The sequence below is a fragment of the Panthera tigris genome, chromosome C1 (genome assembly GCF_018350195.1).
Source record: "Panthera tigris isolate Pti1 chromosome C1, P.tigris_Pti1_mat1.1, whole genome shotgun sequence".
Classification (NCBI taxonomy): Eukaryota; Metazoa; Chordata; class Mammalia; order Carnivora; family Felidae; genus Panthera; species Panthera tigris.
In genome coordinates, this window is record NC_056667.1 from 103538187 (window position 1) to 103559381 (window position 21195).

Here is a 21195-nt window from a genome sequence, read left to right on the forward strand (position 1 = left end):
CTGACAGTTCGGATCCTGCTTGAGGGATTCTCTCTCTCTCAAAATAAATAAATAAACCTAAGGGGGCGGGGGGAGGGGGTGGGGAAGAAGTGACTCATCAGCTGACCCACCGGGCAGTTGATAAACTTACAAATCTCATGAAACAATATGGGAGGGGAAATATTTTTAGGGCCCCCAAGAGGCACGATTGACTGGTACTGTGTTGTTGTTTTTTTAAACCAATAACTTGTTATTTTCTTTATAACACTTTTTGTAATCATCTGGTTAGGGAAGCTCCCTTATGTGTTTTTCTATGAAGTAATATGACAGCATTTGTAACCTGTGTCCTTATACTCCTTCTCGTGAACCTCTTTGCATGAAATAAAGAATTCCACAAATGGGCTTATATTTGGCATTTTAACTTAACATCCTTCAGATTCTTTGGGGAATTAATCATGAAGGAGTGTTGGATTGAGGTATTTGGGCTGGTGTTTGTCCTAATAAGTATTCTAATGCTTTTTGCTATATTGCACACAGTAAGACTCCTTCGTTGGTGGTAAAACCCTATAATATGGAAGAACTCGCTGATTTCGTAGGTTATTTGCCATATGGACTGAATGTCTTCCTTCTTGCCTGAAACTCATATACTAGGCCAAAATATCTAATTGTCTTTATCTAAGTTCTTTTTACAGGGGCCTCTGCTGTTACGAATACATTTTAGCCCCTGGGTTAACATATTATTTTTTCTCGTGACCCTCATTGCTGATGGTCAAGTCTTACCATATCTCTTTGGCCTTCGCTTGCAAAAAACATCTGATTCTACTTACCTGACTATTGATTTGTGCCAGAACAAACCATACTCCTGAGGTACCTGAGTTAATAGCTTGGCCTCTATCCCTAGAGGGATGGAAAAATATTGCTGATAAAGATGTAGTATTCTCTGTTGGAGTCCTTGAAAATACTCAATAACTTTCTTTTCTTTGGCTAATTAACTTCCTTGCCCCCAACTGCTCCCTCCCCCCCCCCTCCTCTAAAAACCTTCCATTTGGTACAACTCCTTGGGACATCTCTCTTCTGGCTACATGGGACGCTGCCTGATTCATGAATGGCTTAATAAAGCCCATTAAATCTTCAAATTTACTTGGTTGAATTTTGTTTTTTAACACAGTTAATCCTCACCCTACCTTCACTGAAGCAATCACTATTCTGATTTCTATCTCCATAGATTAATTTTGCCTCCTTTTGAAATTCCCGTAAATGAATATACTTTTTGTGTTTGGCTTTTTTTCCCACGCAACATAATATTTTTGAGATGTATCCACTTTGTTGTGTGTATCAGTAGATCATTTCGGTATTATCGGTGAGTGTTATTCCAATGTGTTGATCACTATAGTTGATGGACAATTGGGCTATTTTCAGTTTTGCATAATGTGAATAAGGCTGCCATGAATATTCTTGCAGGAATCTTTTTGTGCACTTGTACGTTCATTTTGTGTGGGTATAAACCTAGGAATAGAATTGCTAGGCCATAAGGTATTTGTATATTTAACTTTATTAGAAGCTATCCGTTTTCGGGGCGCCTGGGTGAGTCAGTCGGTTGGGCCTCTGACTTGGACTCAGGTCATGATCTCACGGGTTCCTAGGTTCGAGCCCCGTGTCGGGCTCTGTGCTGACAGCTGGAGCCTGCTTGCAGCTCTGGGTCTCCCTCTGTCCCTCCCCCTCTCGTGCTCTGTCTCTCTGTTTCTCAAAAATAAACAACCGTTAAAAAAAAAAAAAGAAGAAGAAGAAGAAGAAGAAGAAGAAGAAGAAGCAGCAGAAGCAGCTATCAGTTTTCCAGAATGGTTGTACTACTTTACTCTTTCACCAGCAACAAGAGATAAAGTTGCTACACATTTTTGTCAGCATGAATGTTCTTTGTCTCTTAAATTTTAGCCATTCTGAGAGGTATGTAATGGTATATCACAGTATTTTAAATTTGTGTTTCTAATGAGTAATGGTGTTGAGAATTCTTTCTTATGTCTTTTGGTCATAAAGAAATCTTTTGTGAAGAGATTTCAAGTGTTTTATCTACTTTTAATTGGCTTGACTTTTTTTTTTCCTTTACTTTTTACATAAACTTTTTATGTTAGAGTAGATTTAGATTTATAAAAAGTTGAGATTATAGTATAGAAAGTTCCCATATACCTTGCATTCAGTTTCCCCTATAATTATCATCTTACATTAGAATGGTTCATTTGTCATAATTGAATGAATACATTATGGGTTTTTTTTAATGTTTATTTATTTTTGAGAAAGACAGAGACAGAATGCAAGTGGGTTAGGGGCAGAGAGAGAGGGCGACACAGAATCTGAAGCAGGCTCCAGGCTCTGAGCTGTCAGCACCAGAGCGTGACGTGGGGCTCGAACTCACGAGCTGTGAGATCATGACCTGAGCTGAAGTCGGACGCTCAACCGACTGAGCCACCTAGGCCAGGCGCCCCAATATTAGTGTTAACTAAAGTTCATGTTTTATTCAGATTTCCTTGGTTTTTACATAATGACCTTTTCCCTTTGTTTTGTTTTTTGTTTGTTTGTTTGTTTTTTGTTTTTTTACAAAACAGTTTTAAAATGTTTATTCATTTGGTGAGAGAGTGAGAGAATGCATGCACAGGAGCAGGGGAGGGGCAGAGAGAGGGAGAGAGAGAATCCCAAACAGGCTCCCTGGCAGCGTGGGGCTCCATCCCACGAACTGTGAGATCATGACCTGAGCCGAAATCAAGAGTCAGACCCTTAACCGACTGAGCCACCCAGGTGCCCCTTAATTTATTTTCCAATGAGAATCAACTGTTTTCCCAGTATAAGACCAATTTTGTCATGACATATTTTTAAGAATATATTTTGATTCAGGGACCCCCATAATGACGTATTCCTGTTCCAGGATTCCACCCAGAATATCCCAGTGCCTTCAGTTTATGTCTCCTCATGCTCCTCTTGACTAGCAATTTCTCAGACTTCTCTTGTTACTGATGACCTTGAAAATCCTTAGGAGTACAGGTCACATACTTTGTAGAATGTCTCTCAACTGGGATTTGTCTGATGTTTTTCTCATGATCAAACTGGGGTTAGGGGTTTGGGGAGGTAAAGTACCATTCTTATCACTTTGTATAATGGGTATTGTTAAAAAGAAAACCACAGGCCCAAAATGGCATCGTTGAGGTTAAGGCCCCAAGTCAGTAAACCAAAACTGAATACCTAACCTACCTACCGTTTTAACTCCCCAGAAACATAACCTTTAACCAGTCAGCATGGAATTTCTTGGTCACTACTAGGAACTTTACTGATAGACCCCTTCCTCTCACCTTAGGAGGGCAACCTTGCCTAAATAATACATTCCTTGCTAATAAGTTCCTTCTTTCCTTCCTCCCTCCTTTCTTCCTTCTTCCTTCCTCCCTCCCTCCCTCCCTCCCTCCCTCCTTTCCTTCCTTCCTTCCTTCCTTCCTTCCTTCCTTCCTTCCTTCCTTCCTTCCATTCTTTAATTCTCTCTGCCTTCTCTTTGCCTTTAAAAATCTCCTTTGGTTTAGCCCAGCAGAGCTCCCCTCTGATTGCTGGTTGGGATGCTTTGTGATTCATGAATCACTTAAAAAGACTAATTCAACCTTCAAATTTACTCGGTTGAGTTTTGTTTCTTAATAGTATGTACTGTTACCATGACTTACCACTGTTGATGCTAATCTTGATTCGTTGGCTGAGGAAGTGTTTATTAGGCTTCTCCACTGCAAAATCACTGTTTTTGCCCATGAGATGAAGGAAGTCACTGCGAGTAGCCCACACTTTTAAGGAGGGTGGAGTATCTCCATTAATTTGGGATACTTCTGCATGGGACATTTGTCTGTTTTCCCTATTCATTTATTTATTTACTTATATCAGTATGGACATGTCGATATTTATTTTATATTTTGGGGTTATAATCCAATACTGTTTTATTTATTTTGTTGCCCAGATTGTTTCAGTTTCAGCCACTGTGAGCATTTTCAGTTGATTTCTGTTTTCCTTTGGCATACCCCCATCATTGTGGAGTTTGTTTTTTTCTCTAGTACTTTCTTATTTTATGGTATTGCAAAACGCTCTAGGGTCTCCCTGTGTATTTCCTGCCCCAGTGCCAAAATCAGCCATTTCTCCAAAGAGCCCTGATTCCTTTTTTTAAAAAAATTTAAATTTTTATTTTTTTAAAGTGATCTCTGTGCTCCCTGTGGGGCTCAAACCCATGACCCTCAGATCAAGAGTCACATGGTCTTCCGACTAAGCCAACCTGGCACCCTGAGCCTTGATTCCTTTGATTGATGACTTGACTTTTTACTATTGGCTTCTAAGCATTTTTTATATTCAGAATTTGAGTCACTTGTTAGATAAATGTATTTCAAAAAGCTTCTCCCAGTATGGCTTTCCTTTTCACTTTTTATAGTTTTTTTATGAGCATAAGTTTTTTTAATGAAATCTAACTTGTCTATAGTTTTTCTTTTATGGTTAAGCCAATTTTGTTCTCTGAGAAATCTCTCCTATCCCAGGATTGTTAATATATTATATTATGTTATATTATGTTATATTGTATTATATCATATCATTCATATCATATCATATCATATCATATCATATCATATCATATCAACTATATTATACTTACTCTACTATACTATGTTTAAGATACTGTACTATACTATAATCCTAGGAGCTTTAGTTATTGAAGTTTGACTTTTAAACTTTGGAGTCTTCTCAGATTCATCTCCTGAACATAGTAGGCTAGGGAATACTAAACACTAGGGAATCATGGTGTACCCAATCAACAATATGACCTCCCAGAAACCTGCTCCCAGAGACCTGTTTTTTATTTTTGAGAGAGAGACACACAGCGCAAGCGGGGGAAGAGCAGAGAGAGAGTGACACGGAATCTGAAGCAGGCTCCAGGCTCTGAGCTGTCAGCACAGAGCCCACAAACCATGGGCTCGAACCCACAAACCATGAGATCATGACGTGAGCTGAAGTCAGACGCTTAACCTACTGAGCCACCAGGCGCCCCTCCACATTTTTTATTTATAAACATTGAGAATATTTTTCTGCTCTGCTCAGGTGCTTTCCTCCCTTGTCCTCATCTCCTCCCTGCAACCCCTGGGCGCAAGAAGTAGTAGAAGCATTGGTATATAGAAAACTGAGGCTTTCCTTCTTGACTGGAATCAGGAAGCTTCAACTCTGCCAATACCACCACCTTTCACACCTACTCAACTAGTGACTAGAATCCAGAATGTGACTGTCAACCAAAAGTGTCTGTAAACACTCATGGTTCCATAACCCTATTGACTTACTTACCATCAGCAACAGCGGTGAGAAGGTTGCCTCTCCTCACTTCTGCCAACTCTCTTGAGTGCATCTCATTTCTATCCTGAACCCAACCTGCAAGGGAGTCTGAGAAATACAGTTTTTTCAGTTTTTCAACCTCTTCAGCTAAGAGGATGGAATAGATTTTAAGTGAAGCAGTCTACATTTAAAATTATTTTAAATCCCACCTACACCCTCCACACTAAGTGTGAAGCCTGCTTGGGATACACTCTCTCTCTCTCTCTGTCTGACCCTTCCTTGTTCACGCTGTCTCTCAAAAAAAAAAAAAAAAAAAAAGAAAAAAAAAAGAAAAAAGATAGATAGATAGATGGATAAATAAATAAATATTTTAAATTAAAAAATTAAATTAAAAAGCAAAACAGAAACCACACAGTGAAGTGGTGGAAGTAATACTATGACAGGAATCCCCAATACAACACCAATTACTGCGGATTATAATGGATCCAATTTTCTCAGATTGGATCAAAAAAATAACTTCCAGATATAGCAGTATATTAGAAAAGGGTTAAGTATTAAGAGTATGAAAAATCTATGCCCGGCCAATTGTAAACAAAAGGATAAAAGAGTGAAACATGAATATCAGACAAGGGTAAAAAGCAAAGAAAGTTTTAAATTAGATAAAGGGGTAATATCCTGGCATCTATAAGTACCCGTAATTTACTCTCTTTTTTTTTTTTTTTTTTTTCCCCTTGAACCAACCTTTCCGGGTGGCCAGATCAGAACATGTGATGAAGGGAGGAAATCTAGGAGAATTTTTCTTTCTTTTTTTTTTTTTTTGCTTCTATAGAGGTCTGTGTGTCAGGCAGAAAAATGTAAAAGCAAGATTCAATCCTTGCCCTTTTCCAGGGACTCAAAAGAGACATAGAGGGAGAGAAACTCAGTTATCGCCCAGATCTTCTGGAGTAAGTTAGACACACCAGTCCAGCCTCCTGAACCGTCACTGGGTCCTGACCACCTATTTGGGGGAGAGAACTGGTATTCATCTCAAAGTTTGGAAGAAAGGGTCTGGGAGCCACCAAGCAATGGGTGGGCAAAGAGAATGTGTCAGCAAGTGAAAATCAACTTTCCATGGGTCCACGGCAGATATGGACCAGAGACCAGAAACAACATGAATCTCTGATGTTTTTCTACAGAGTTCTGTTATCAACTTGTAAAGAGCCGACTTCAGAATTAGACTTTTCCAAATCCTATATTTGGATTTGGCTATGAAGCCAAAACTTCACAGCATTGCCGGACATTAAATCTCCTATGCAAGCCTTTGCTCTGGGTGTCTTTTTTGTTTTTTGACCATGTTGTCCACAGTGAGTACTGTGAAAATCTAGTTTACCATTGCTTTTTCCAAGTCCTTCCGGTGACTCTTTCTGATTTGACCTAGTACAGCACATCTTGGGGGAGCATTGGTGGTTCAGTGGTGGAGGCCTGGGTTCAATTCCCAGCCAGTGCAGTGTGTTCAGCAGTTTTACTTTGAACTGTCTGTCTGTTGCTCAGGCAAGTTAGGTCCCTCTGGGCTTCTGACCTTCAGGGAACAGCTGTCCCATTAGGGGAGGAAAGTGGGTTATTTCCGGGGCAGAAGACGTTGAGGAATTTGTGTGAACAGGGACTTTGGAGAAGGTATGTCCTTCACGTGCGGGTGTGTCTGACGGGTCTGTCTCTGACGTTTTTGCATCTTTGGGTCTAAAGCCAGTGTTCCTTTTATTCTTTCTTCTGGTGGTCCCTGGAATGCATAGAGTCATCTGGTCACTGATACACATGCTGGACTTGGGCAGACCATTGGGCCACGTCTCACTACGGAGTGGGGATCAAGAAATGAAATTCCCAAATTGAGACAAGCCGCAGGGAGGGCTAGGCAGACACCCCAGTGGAGAGGAAGAAATGAGGGGCCCCAGGAAGGAGGAGACTTGTGGGGAAGAATCCACAGGGTGATGAGGGGAACTGGGTAGAGGTGGGCTTCAGTCTTTGATGGTCTTGGTAGAATCAAGGATGAGTCCCCGAGTGTAGAGCAGCATGTACAATAAAGTCATTTTCACTACTATTGTTTTATAGTCTGTCCGGGAAAAATCTATTTAGTGCATCGTTTTTATGCTTATTGGTAAGCAGCACGGTGGGGGAGGGGGGCGGGCGGGAAGCCATGATAATCATCAGCTCTGGAGTTTTGGAGGAGGAGACTCTGGAAAAAGAAAACCCAGGGATCATCAGGTTTGCCTACCCCTGTTTTCATCTACTATTTTCCTCAACAAACCTTACGTAGGGTCCCAGATCTCAAACTGCCCCTGCCACATTGGCAAATTGAATATGTGCCACTGATCATTTCTTTCTTGAAGGGATAAGAAATGGTAGAGCCGGTGCTGTGGGAGTGAGATGCAAGAACAGAACTTACATGCTTTTCTCCATCATGTCTCACTGCTACCTCTGAACATCAGCCTTCCACACACACCAGTTCAAAAAGGCCTTCAGTCTCTATGGAGGGTTAGAAGTCTTCTATAATTCCTGTAAGGCATGTTTCTTCCTTCCTTCTATAATTCCACCAGGGTTGATTTTTGAGGAGCTGGTCAGCAAGCCCGGACCAGTTCAACATCCTGGATCATTTGTCTGGTTTTGGTATCGTTAGAGTAGGCAGGTAGTTAAGTTCTAACAGGACACCTGGAGGTCAGCAAAGAGGAAGTGCTGGCCAGCTGTCAGGGAGGTCAGAGGCCTGTCCTGGCAGCGGCAGTCCACAAGAAGCCGGATCAAACCAGATAGGCCCAAGATGGTGGGAGCCAGGATGGGAAAATTGAGGGGGGAAAAAAAAAAAAAAAAAAAAAAGGAAACCCTGCTTCTGGACCAAACAGTAAATTCCGCCCCCCTAGTCAATAACTGCCAATGAAAGAGAGAAACCCAACCCCCAGGGTGTGGCAGTTCACCTGGCTCTGGCTCTCACTCCCCTCCGCTGTCACTCTCCCTCTGTCACTAGCACTCTCACTGGCGCTCTTTGTCTTGAGCTCAAGTTCGGCTGCTCTCATATCTCCAGGAGTGTAATTTTGCTTCTGTTACTCATCTGTTGTGCTACATGTCTGTTCTTGAATTCCTTCTCCTGGCAAGACCAAGAACCTTTGGCAACTCCTTCAGGTTCTGGCTGGATTGAGGAGGCCCCAGGACCCCGGGTCTCCCCAGTTCACCCGGCAATAGTATATTAAAAAACAAAAACAAAAACAAAAACAAAACGGGCCCAAAATGGCATCACTTGGGTTAAGGCCCCAAGTCAGTAAGACAGGACTTCCCACCTAACCTAACTGCAGTTTCAACCTCCCAGAAATGTAACCTTTAACATCGTAACCGTCAACATGGAATTTCCTGGTCAATACTAGGAACTTTACTGGTACACTCCTCCCTCTTCCCCTTAGGAGGGCAGCCTTGCCTAAATCATGCATTTCTCCCTAATAAGTTCCTTTCTTCTTTGATTTTTATGCCCTTTCCGCCTTTAAAAACCTTTCTGCCTGTTTAACTTCCCGCGGAATTCCCCTGTACTTGCTAGATGGGCTGCTGCCTGATTCATGAATCATTTAATGAAGCCAATTAGATCTTCAAATTTACTAGGTTGAATTGGGTATTTTTAAGAGATTTGGTGCAGCATAGGGATCCAAAGTGTACTTCTGATGGCATTCGGGGACAATGAGAAACAGGCATGGTGCCTTGTGAGCTCACTGCCTTTCTCGCCACTTCTGAGGACTACTGGTAAGTCTGTCTTGGCTTGAGCTCCGCTTTTGTGTGTGTGTGCGCGAGCTATTGATCTAACTGGTTTCCCAGTCTAGGGGTCGTGGGGTAGTGTAGACTGACGGGAGGTTCCGACAGAGCAGCAGTCCTTAGCCCTTCGTTCAGTCCACAAGTACACGTTGGAGTCCTGTCTCCTTTTCCAGTCCACAGTCTCCATTTACTGGAGTCTACTGGTTTAGTCCATGTTGGGAATCGCTGGTGGTGTGCAGGGCCTTCTCTTTGCCAGTAATATCTTTTGGTTACTGCTGGTGTGTTGAAGTGCCTACGTTGGTCTTGTTTTGTGTGAACAGGGCTTAGCTAATAGGATCCTTAAATTCTAAAGAGTCAAGCACGCCACCTTCTGGCACACCTGCTTACTTTATGTCTAAAAACTATGGTGCCAGGAGCTGTGCATATCTGTCGAAATGGCGAAATTTTACTAAAAACAACTTGGAATTACAATGGCCACGACGGGGAACATTCCAAGTAGATAAGACAATTTAAGAAGTGCACTTAAAAGTAAAGGTTCTCAAATTAAACAGAATGGGATAACTGTGTTAATTGGCAAGAAAAACCTCCAGAAGGCTTCCAATTCATTGAAAGATTCATTGCAGAAGGCTAATGGAGAAAAAGGATGTAAGAGGTACCTAAAACAAAAGACTGTAACACTGATGTGACTCCTTTTGCTCCCCTCTGTCCTCCTTTGAGGACTCATTCTACTGATCCTCTGTCCCAATTGCTTTTCCACTCGGAAAAGACCACACAACTGTAAGCCAAAGCCTTCCGAGTTAATGGCCTTACAGATACTCCTATACCTACCTTCAAAGGAGGGCCCCTGTGGGCCCCTCCCAGAGTTGATGAAACTGTGAGGGATTTTCTGGTAAACTGCTATATAATTCTTTAAATAGGCAAGGGGAAACTGGTAGATTCTGAGGATACTGCAGAGGGAGGGGGTCCTGAAAAAACTGGCAGAAGCCAGTGAAGAGCAAAAATTCTTTTTTTTTTTTTAATTTATTTATTTTGAGAGAGACAGAGACAGTGTGAGCAGGAGAGGGGCAGAGATGGAGAGAGAGAGAGAGAGAGAGAGAGAGAGAGAGAGAGAGAGAGAGAATCCCAGCGCAGAGCCTGATGGGGGGTGGGGGGCTCAAACTCACAAAACCATGAGATCATGACCGGAGCTGAAACCAAGAGTCGGACGCTTAACCGACTGAGCCACCCAGGTGCCCCCAGAGTGAAAATTCTTACCAGAATCAGTTCTGGATCTCTATCTGTAGTGCCCAACTAAGAAAAATAAAGTTTCACATTGTCCCTTTCTTTTCAAATCCAAACCCATTATATTGATCCTTTCTGTCCCACGGATAGCTATCGTCTTCCTGTTTGTCTGATTTTGCATTACTGGGCTAGGCTTTCTGTCTGCCTGGAACATGCAAGTCGTTGGCTCTTTGTTTTGGCTATCTTTGAGAGTGACTCTGGATTTTGGAAAGGCTCGAACACACAAACCCCAAGTTCATGACCTGAGCTGAAGTCAGACGCTTAACCGACCGAGCCACCCAGGCACCCCAAGGTTGATGGTTTAATTAAAACGGACACATCTTTAGAGTTATCAGCATTAAATATAAAACTTTTGCTCTACTGGAGTAAAATCAACTTTAGCCAAATAAATTCATGTTGTGTCTACTTAAGTAGTTTTCTTTTTGGTAACCTAAAACCTTACAGTTTTGCTAAGTTGGGTTAAACGATAAGTTAAACTCATTAAATATCTAGACCATTTCCAAATAAGACAAAATACCAAAACATTAATGACTAAATAATAGGTTTATCTACTTTTGGCTTCTTATTACAGAGAAACTAAAAGATACTTAAATGTGTTAGTGCCACATTAGGAAAATTTAAAAAGGCAAGTGCTTCTGGAAAGTGTAAAATATATTTATAAATTTGCAAATCTAAAGAATGCTGGTGATGCAGGCAGGCTGGGTCCGGAGACCTCGGGGAGGGTCCCACAGGACTAGCCAAGGACTAGCCTTGGTTTCACGAAGGATCGAGATCAAACAGGAGCCAGAGAAAGTGAAAATAAAGTTTATTGAACAGGGTGAGTGACAGATGGAGACTAGCAGACCAAGTGTCTGGGAGACTCAGAAAGACTTCTGAGACTTCAGTAAAGGAGAAAAAGTCTCGTTGTTGCTTGGGGCTAGGGGTTTATGTTGGAGAAGAGTGGAGAGTACATGTTTCTTCAGGAATCCAAGGTAGGGTCCAAACAAAGGTGACTGCCAGGCGAACAATAGGAGTTATTCCATAAATTCCCGAAGGCAGGGCTATTGACGCCAGCATCAGCTAAGGTTTGTTGGAAGCTAATGTCCTGGAACATGTTTGGGCTCTGGCTCTTCTCGGGTGTTAACAGGTATTTGGGGCCTAGGACAAAACTCAGAGGATGATTAACTTTCTTGCTTCCCCCTTGAAGTGGAAACATGGCTTCTTTGGCTTATTCAGAGGCAAAATATGGAACATGAGGAAGTGGGGCCCAAGCAGAAAAACAGCAGAGATGGAAGCCTTTCTAAATTTTTTTTTATGTTCTTATTTTATTTAAAGCAGTTGTTTGGGGGTGCCTGGGTGGCTCAGTCGGTTAAGCGGCCGACTTTGGCTCAGGTCACGATCTCGCGGTCTGTGAGTTCGAGCCCCGCGTCGGGCTCTGTGCTGACAGCTCAGAGCCTGGAGCCTGTTTCAGATTCTGTGTCTCCCTCTCGCTGACCCTCCCCTGTTCATGCTGTCTCTCTCTGTCTCAAAAATAAAATAAAAACGTTAAAAAAAAATTTTTTTTAAAGCAGTTGTTTTAACGTTTACTTCTTTTTGAGAGAAAGAGACAGAGCGTGAGTGGGAGAGGGGCAGAGAGAGAGGGAGACACAGAATGTGAAGCAGGCTCCGGGCTCTGAGCTGTCAGCACAGAGCTGACACGGGGCTCGAACTCACGATCTGTGAGAACATGACCTGAGCCGCTCAAGGGAAATGGAGCCTTTCTAAAATGCAAGACAATAGCCACAGACTCTATAAAGATGATGACACAGGTGGTGAAATCCCATTCTGCTTCCGCAAAGAATGGCCCCACGTTGCCAGGATTTTGTCATCCTAACGCCCCATCACATGCCAGGCAATCTGCTCCTGAATCAGAAAAAGTAAGGTTGAGTGAACAACGGCTGTGAAGTACGAGAACATTTGGGGCCAGTGGAAAACCAAGACGGCCAGTTTGTTCTTCCGGGCTCTCTGACAAATCCTGTATTTTGGTTTTTGTATTCCTTCACCTACCATAGTGTGGGGAGACTTGTATAAAATTGCAAAATTAGTCTACCAGCAATGTCTGACCAGTCAGGTCTGTAATCCTGGAAAAGCTATTTTTGTTCTAAAGGCCTCAAACCTCCCTCTGGACCCTTTGAACACCTGCAGCTGGACTTCATCCAGTTGCCACCTAGTACAGGTCATCAATATATTCTCGCCCTGGTATGTTACGTTTTCCAGATGGGCTGATGCCCCCACAGTAAGAAAAAAAGCTGTTACAGAGTGTGTTTCCGGGGGGCCTGGGCGGCTCAGTGGATTAAGCGTCTAGACTCTTGATTTAGGCTTAGGTCATGATCTCACGGTTGGTGAGTTCGAGCCCTGCATGGGGCTCTGCACTGACAGTGTGGAGCCTGCTTGGGATTCTCTCTCCCCCTCGCCCTCTGCCCCTCCCCACTCATGCTTGCTCACGCTCTCTCTCCAAATAAATAAATAAACTTAAAAAATTTAAAAAAGAAAGGAAGAAAGAAAGTGTGTTTTCCACTTGCCGTGTACCCCCCACAATCTCCGTATCACTGGAAAAATACAAACCTTAACGAAAACCTTGCAGACTTCTCAGAATTCTGTCAGTGTGTAACCTTATGTTGTTCCCTTGTCACCTCGTGCTAGGATTACCAGCTGCTGTAAGTCTGTAGTGTCTTCTGCTCAGGCACATCTATCATCAGTAGGTTAAAGAAGACTTCCCAGATCCCAATTTAAAAGATTCTGTTGGTCACAGTCTGTGTAGCCCGGTGACTGGGTATTCTGGAAATGTCATCAGAGGAAGACAGCCCGTGAGCCTCATTCGGAGGGATCTAACCAAGTGCCCCTGACCACAAATACTGCCACAAAACTGGGAAGCACGGACCCTTGGGTACACATCACACAGCTAAAAAACGTTCCACCTGATACCTGGGCCTGTGTAGATGCTGGAGACTTTCAAATCAAAGTGATGAAAAGAAGCAGTTGACTTTGAGGTAGACTGCTCCCACCCAAGACAACAGATCAAGATTTCATACTTGAACTAAACATGAAACCCTTTCTCCTTTCCTTTCCTTTCCTTTACTCTGGCATTGGCCTGGAAAGATAACACCTTCATCTTTATCCCCCAGACCATTGCTAACGGGGGGGAACCTCTGGAACTTAGAACAACCTTTTATTTAAGTCTAGGACAAAATCTCATTCTGCCCCTAGCTTGTCACAAGCAAAATGAGACATCTCATTGGCCGAATCCCTGTTTACATTGTGAGTTAGAGAGGACCTACCAGGAGGCTTTCATGAGTCGGGATTCACTCTTACTGGCAGATCCCTGCTCCCTGACAAGGGATAAAAATAAATGAGGCTATCTATGATCAGGAACTTCTTAATTCTTAAAGTTATTGCAGAATCTGCTAAAGCAGTAGTGGCCCAGCAAAGATCCTTAGACTCTCTGGCCAAAGTTGTTCTTTAAAAAAAAAAAAAAAAGTTTATTTATTTTTGAGAGAGACAGAGCGTGAGTGGGGGAGGGACAGAGAGAGGGGGAGAGCCAGAATCTGAAGCAGGCTCCAGGCTCCGAGCTGTCAGCACAGAGCCAGACGCGGGGCTCGATGCGGGGCTCGATGCGGGGCTCGAACCCACGGACCGCAAGGTCATGACCGGAGTCGAAGTGGGACGCTCAACCGACTGAGCCACTGGGCCACCCAGCCACCCCCAAAATGGTTCTTGATAATAAAATAGCTCTTGATTATTTTTTAGCGGAGCAAAGAGGTGTCTGTGCTGTGGCCAGCACCACCTGCTACACCTGGATTAACACCTCTGGGCCGGTGAAAACTCAAGATATGTTTTCCGCAACACCCTCCCCTCCCCCTCTTCTTAGCAGAGGTCCTGTGAGCACATGGCAAGAGGGGGCTGCCTATAAGCCATGACAAGAGGCCTCAGAAGGAAGCTGTAGGGAAGGCTAAACTCTTTCCCCTACCCTCTTAAGGTCTCAGGCTGGGCCTCAGCATTAAGTTGGCATAAAACAGATTAGCAGGAGAAGAACATAGACATCCTTCCCATGCACATGGGAGCTTTCAAGGAAGAAGAAAGAGCCAAAAAGTACTTAGACCTAAGTGGTCATGTACTAGGTGCGGCAAAGAGTAGTAATTATGAAAAGGAACCAAAATATACGAGGAGGCAAAAGACAGATCAGGGTTATTTTAACAAGGTCTGTTTGTATAGATTTCTCCCAGCCTCGACTTCCTAAATCTGGTGACAAGAACCTTTCTCTCCTCCTGGTATAGGGAGGGCATCTTTCCCATGGCAATTTTATCTTCTGCTCTTAGGAAGAGGAAAGGAGGTCAGAGCACTCTTGCATCTGTTTTTCGAGCATGCCCTTCGCTGAAAATAATCCTTAAGCCAAAGTGGCCTATTTGGGGGTAGCATATTTGGCCAGATTCGAAACCTATCCTGATGGCACCTGGATCTTGGACTTCCCACCCTCCAGAACTGTGAGAAATAAATGGCTGTTGTTTAAGGCAGTCTGTGGTGTTCTGTTAGAACAGTCTGAGCATGCCAGTACACCCATCCACAATGCCAGGACTTGGTAATTGATAATTTCCCTCGTGTTTGTTCCTGCTTCCAACTTAGGACCAACCAGAGAAAGCCAGGTATGCACCCCCACCGACCTCACAGGATACCTCTAAATTCTAGTAAGTCAGTGTGAAAATTAATAACGGGAAACCTCACTAGAATGGAGTTGGGAGGCCAGAAGGGGGAGCTATAGCACTCAACACGAATTAAAGGAAGAATTGCCAATTGTAGACCCCAACAGAAGAATTCTCAACGGGAAAGAGTCATCAATGACAGGCCCCAATAGGAAGAAGAATGTATATTGCATCTCCTACAAGAAATTGAGGACCACCCCCACCCCCTCCCCACCCCCCCCCACCCCCCCCGCGGAGGGAGCCAATGAGAAACAGTCATCACCCTGAACTCTTGCTTTTCTCCAATGGACTTTACTTCAAAACAGCCTCTCTCAACTGCCTCCTTCTCCTCCATCTAGTGATATTCCCCTCCTTTGTTTATTCAGCTTGCCTGTGGCTCTGCCATAGCATGAATGTCCTGGATTGCATTTCTCTGCTGTTCCCAAATAAGCCCATTTTTGCTGGGAAGGTAACTTTTATTTTTAAGGTTAATACCTGCCTACAGCTTACCCATGCCAACGGCCTCCAATCAGGGCACACCTGAAGCCTTCCCATTTTTCTACTGTAAAGTTCTCCCACTCCTCTGCCTTCCTTTCATTTCAGTCTCTGCAAAAACGCAAGCCCTGCATAAATAAGCCTTTGCTCTTCTTGCTTGGCTTTTGCTTTTTAACAGGAGCGTCACTGTAGGGTTGGCAAGGACTCCCTCCTCGACTAACTTAAGTCAGGCTCCTGGGGCCCTCAGTTAGTCCTAGTCCTCAGCCTTCCAAGCCCAGTTCCAGCAAGAATCCCCCCATCCTTGATATCTAAACAAGTTCCTTGTAGCAATTTTCCAGTCACTGACTCCCTCACTCTTTCCTTCGGCTGTAAATCCACAGTTCTCCTTGCCGTCTTTGGGAGTTGCCCTCAGTTTTATATTGAAGTTTGTTTCCCCGACTGCAGTACCTAAAGCCAAATCTCTCCAGGCAATCCCTTACAGGCTGATGCCACGTCTTTCCTCTCAGGCTGTTAGCGAGTCCAAGCTCCTCCTGCTCCCTGTGTGACAGGCAAATGGAGAGGCAAGATGTGGGGACAAAGAAAGTGACTTTATTCAGAAATCCAGCAAACCGAGGAAATGGTGGACTATTCTCCCAAAGAACCATCTCCTCTTGGCATGAAATCCCAAGTTTCTTTTATGTTGGCAAAAGGGGGAAGTGGGAGGGGGCTGGAGTCAAAAGGTGGCTGACATCTGCAGACATCTGAGGGAGGCCGTGTAGGTTTTTTGTCCTTGGTCAGGTGATCTCTGTGTACAGGAATCTGGTCATGTCGATCCTGTACATCTTAAACAGAGCATAGTCCTTTCTGTGCCTACTTCCTTGTCTCCTCAGGTGAGGTAGATTTCAGGTGCAAAGCAGCTTTTGCAAATCTTAGCTGTCACATGCCCAGTGTAGAGCTAAGCAAGCAGATAATTCTAAGCTGTAAGATGCAGCAGCAAGGGAAATAGAAGCAATATGGAGTCGGACATGGTGTTTCTGTTACAAGGCTGGTCAGATTCTCCGGAAAGTATTTCTTCACTCGCACCTGGACAGTGCGTCTGGCTGCCAGGATTCAGGGAATGGGGTCTGGATCAAACTTGATTCACATTCAGTTGCGACACTGTCACCTAATCCCTGTTGCCATGTCCTTCAGTGGCCTCAGTGGCCACAGAGCCCTTGCCTTACCGTTTCCAGAGGAGAACTTTTCAGTAAATGTTTTGTGATTTGAGCAACAGAATAGAATCTACTTTTAATGTTCACATAGCCTTGAAGCTGGGTTTCCAGCCTGGAACACCAATAGGGGTAAAAACAGAAGGGTTGGTTTGCAGTCACCTGGCTGTTGTGTCTAGTTTCATAAATTCAGTTTCTTTCGATACCGGATAGCTTCAAAAATTTTTTGAAATGCATCGCAGAGGTAACTCACCGAACTTGAAAGGAACCCTTTCCTTTGTAGTCCTAAATGTTGCGCCCTACACATTGAAAGGTAATTTTTTAAAATGTTTATTTACTTTGAGAGAGAGAGAGAGAGAGAGAGAGAGAGAGAGAGAGAGAGAGAGAGATTGAGAGAGCGCGAGCGCGAGCGCGCACACATGTGCGCTTGTGAGTAGGGGAGGGGCAGAGAGAGACGAAGCGAGAGAACCCAAACCAAGAATCAGACCCTAAGGGGACTGAGCCACTCAGGCGCTGCAAAAGGCCTTATTTATTTAAAGAAAGGTACACAGGCGCCAGCAGCCTGCCAGACAGGTTCCCCGCCGGCCGGAGGTTCAGAACTCACACCCTCTGCCCCAGCAGGTGGGCACTTGGAGGAAAAGAGGGACAAGCCAATTTCACCCTCCTGAGGGTTGGCTGGCTATATTGAGGAGGGGGCAAGGGCGAGGCATGGGCTGGAGGGAAGGCGCGTTCCCGTGACGTCACGGATAGGGCGTGTGCTATGTAAATACGGGAGCGCAGGGGCTGCTGTTTCGGTAACTACGGCTTAAATAGCGTATGACCTCGCGTGCTGTGGGAGCCGTTTCAGGACTGTTGGTTGCAAGTGCGTGTGTTGCGTGTGTGGAAGTCCTAGGGAGGCTCGGGGGTGTGTGGACGGAAGTGACCGTGTGTAGAGAGTGTCATGCGTGAGAGGGTGTAGTGGGGCGGAGGAGGCGGAAGTCATACTTACCTGGCAGGGGAGACACCATGATCAGGAAGGTGGTTTTCCCAGGGCGAGGCTTATCCATTGCACTCGGGATGTGCTGACCCCTGCGATTTCCCCAAATGTGGGAAACTCGACTGCATAATTTGTGGTAGTGGGGGACTGCGTTCGCGCTTTCCCCTGATTCTTCATGGTGGCAAAGACAGAGAAGAGAGTGCTGTTCTGAGTTGTGGTGTTTTGGCTTAATGAAGCTGGTTTGGTGTGGTTTTTTCGCTTCTATGCGCTGCTACGGTTCCTCGCGAGCTTTTTACCCTTTTGAGTTTTGCCTTTGTTTTATTTTGTGGCTTTACATATTGGTGTTTTGGGGTACGGAAGTTCTGTACTCCTGCGTGTACATTCGGGTCAAAGGTGTGTTTGTTACGAATATAACATGTGTGAAGGCACCGTAGTGCACGCAGTTCGCATGAACGGGTGTGATTTTTCGTAGGTGCTTTTTTTTTAGTTTACAGGCTGAAAGGAACTCTTTGTGGGTGGTTCGTGCTGCGTAGGCCAAGGCCGTGGTGCACACACTTCCAAAAGCTAGGGAGAAACTGCCTGTACCGTGGTCCGGCTTCGTTTCCGTATGTAACATGTTTAGGCTACGCGAGGAAACAGCTTTGAATTTTACACATGTTATATTCCCTGCAAATCAGAACCGCAGTCAGACCTGAATCTTGGCCGGAAGCCTTGTGATCCAACCAGAAACCTACAATAGACAGTCTTGGGAGTGAAAGGTGACCAGTTTCTCCTCTTGTGAGAGGCTGCAACGAGGCTGCCTTGCTGCGTCCTACTCTTTAAATACCTAACCTTGCCTAAGACTTCATTTTTTAAGCGTTAGTTTCCTTGTTTGGTGTCTGTCTTGCTTTTACGCCTTAAAGCCGTTACTAGCCAATTCCAGAGACACCACCCACTCATCCTTCCCACCCCAAAGCAGCTTTTTCTATTTCTGGCTTTGGTTTTCCCTTCCTTCCATCTCTTCTCTCAGGCTCTTTCTTGATACCTTTTATAGACACGAAAACACTAGCTCGCTCTCAGCCTCCAGTTTGCACCTGACACTCTTCAGTAGTGTGGCAAATTAGGAAACTTCCTTAATAAGAGGGCAGCAAGAATTGTAAGTAACTTTTTTTTTTTTTTTTTTTTTTTTTTAGCTCTCAAGTAAGTAATTTTAGATTTTCCCTGTCTGAAAATGCAGTTGCGGTGGTATATCCAACTCCGGTTTATAAGAAAACCAACCAGGTCCAGTGTTGACAGTCGTGCACATTTTGCCAATTCCCAGGATGTCTTCTTAACTTGCTCACTTCTGATCCACAGTTGTCCTGGCAAATAGAAACTACTTGGCCAAAAACAAACGGCAGGGCCATGGCGGGAAGAACCATCAAGCCTCCCTGGTGGCTACCTCAGGAACAGCATTCAGAAGCTGCTGAGACCACTGGAGAGACTAGGAGCAGGAGTTGAGTTGGAGGTAGGGAGTAGAGTTGGGGAAGGGGTTGTATGCAAACAAGGGCAGGTCCAAAGAAGACTAAAAAAGTACACTGGAATGCGTCTCGAGTATTGAGAACACTGAAAGTAGAAGTCGTAGGTCCTACAGACTGACCTAGTTTGATGAAGAGCCCTGAATTTCTCTCCAACAGTGGGATAAACAAATACAAAATATCTGAACCAAGACTGAAGTCAACTTGCAGTGCCTTACTGATGAGAAAACTTGGGTTTCTAGAGTGCTTAACAGATTTCCCCCGTCTCCGTTGTCAGCACTGTTATGCTCCCTGACGGAGGAGTTTCTGAGCAGACAGCAATGACCGATACCAGTGCTTGGATATTGGTTGCCAAGCCTATCAAACACCGAGGTTATTACGAAGACGTTAGGTTCAATCTGTGGTGAGGAGCACCACCACCTGATATGTGGCCTCCCTTCCAGTCCTGGCTCCACCACTTGCCTTTTGTTTGACATTCAACCAACCCCTTCTATTGCTAGGCCAATTTTGCAAGAAAAATATGAAAATAATAATATTAAGCAACTCATAGAGAAATTATTGCATAGAATACGTGAGATAACCTAATAGCACACCTAGCATAGTGTACGGTTTACAGTAAATACGTCCTAATAGGAAACTACCCAAGAGAAGCTTTTTAACCCTTAATTACGAAGTGTAAAGTGTATAGACTTCTGCTTCACACTTTTTGTAACATTTGAGTGAATCTTGTATTTGTGAGTGTAACATCCATTCACGAAATAAATTAGTATTAAAAAATTAAAAATTTTAAATGGAATTTATACAACACGTGCCCACCAAGGGACTTGTTTATAGCAACTTTGTTTATAGCAGTCCCCCAAACTGGAAACATATCAAATGCCCATCAAGAGAGAATGGATGGGGGGGGGGTGCCTGGGTGGCTCAGTCAGTTAAGTGTCTGACTTTGGCTCAGGTCATGATCTCGCAGTTCCTGAGTTCAAGGCCCCCACATCCGGCTCTGAGCAGAGCAGATGAGCAGAATGGATGTTCTTCCGGATCGGAAGATTCGGTGTCTCCCTCTGTCTCGGCCCCTCCCCTGCTTGCACTCAGTCTCTCTCTCTCTCTCAAAAGAAATAAATGTTAAAAGAATTTTTGGAAAAAAAGATGAGTGGCTATAATTGTGGTATATTCATTCAAAAAAATACTACTCTTCAATGGAATGGAACAGATTCCTGATATGTGGCAACAATAAAGATGAACCTCAAAAACAGCATGTTGAGTGATAAAAAGAATACATACTCTGTGGTTCCATCCATGTCAGTGTCTAGAACAGGCAAAACTAAGTGATAGTGACAAAACTAGATCACTGATTGCCTGGGACAGGAGGTTGTGTGGGGGATTGGCTGCAAACGGGCACAAGAAGACATTCTGGAGCAATAGAAATGTTCTTTGCTCTTGAACAGGGTAGTGGTTGCCTGGGTGCATCCAACTTGTCAAAACTCATCAAACTTGAAATGGATCCATTGTATTATTTACAAATTACACCTTAAGACATTTGGTTTTAAAAACAAATCATTCCAATTTTAGTGTCTGAAGTGCAATTAATTAGTATTAGCCTTGGAAAGTTCTTTTAGAAAACTGTCACTCATGTAGTGAACAATCCCTCCATATTTGTTTTGTATCTTTTTCTTCCATGAAATTCATGCCCTATTAAACTCACTACTTTCAAATAAAAATAGGCTCTATAAGAGCTCAGTTTTTTATAAAAGAATATTTGTAAATATATCCTCCCTATAGGTTTATCAAATATGACTCCATTAGTAATTACCTAATGCATACAAAATTGTTTTTTATTTTAAGCTGTTTCAAAATTTTACATACACATATTTTGTACGTCATTTGCATTTTACCATTTGTGTAATTTTACCATGTATAGCTTTTGCAAAAAATTTAGAACAACTTAAAAATAGATTTGAGGGAAAAATATGTAAAGATGTTAGAAGTAGTTAATTCCAGCT

The 21195-nt window shown here is 43.7% G+C and overlaps 2 long non-coding RNA genes and 1 other non-coding gene across 7 annotated transcripts in view; 2 read left to right on the forward strand and 1 right to left on the reverse strand.

Annotated features, from left to right (window-relative positions):
- The window catches only part of LOC122240841, a 162386-nt gene that overhangs the window by 39002 nt on the left and 102189 nt on the right, over positions 1-21195 (forward strand). The window lies entirely within an intron of this gene.
- Positions 1-21195, reverse strand: part of LOC102954472 — a 43459-nt gene that overhangs the window by 5541 nt on the left and 16723 nt on the right. The window contains exon 4 of one of the 3 annotated variants that reach the window (XR_006220552.1): positions 5320-5415. This is a non-coding gene — a long non-coding RNA (uncharacterized LOC102954472). Of the gene's footprint in view, positions 1-5239; positions 5416-16853; positions 17026-21195 lie in introns of those variants that run through there. The other 2 variants (XR_006220549.1, XR_006220550.1) reach the window with 2 other exon arrangements.
- LOC122241784 lies at positions 17707-17870 on the forward strand. The gene has a single exon (XR_006222006.1). It is a non-coding gene; the product is annotated as a U1 spliceosomal RNA (small nuclear RNA).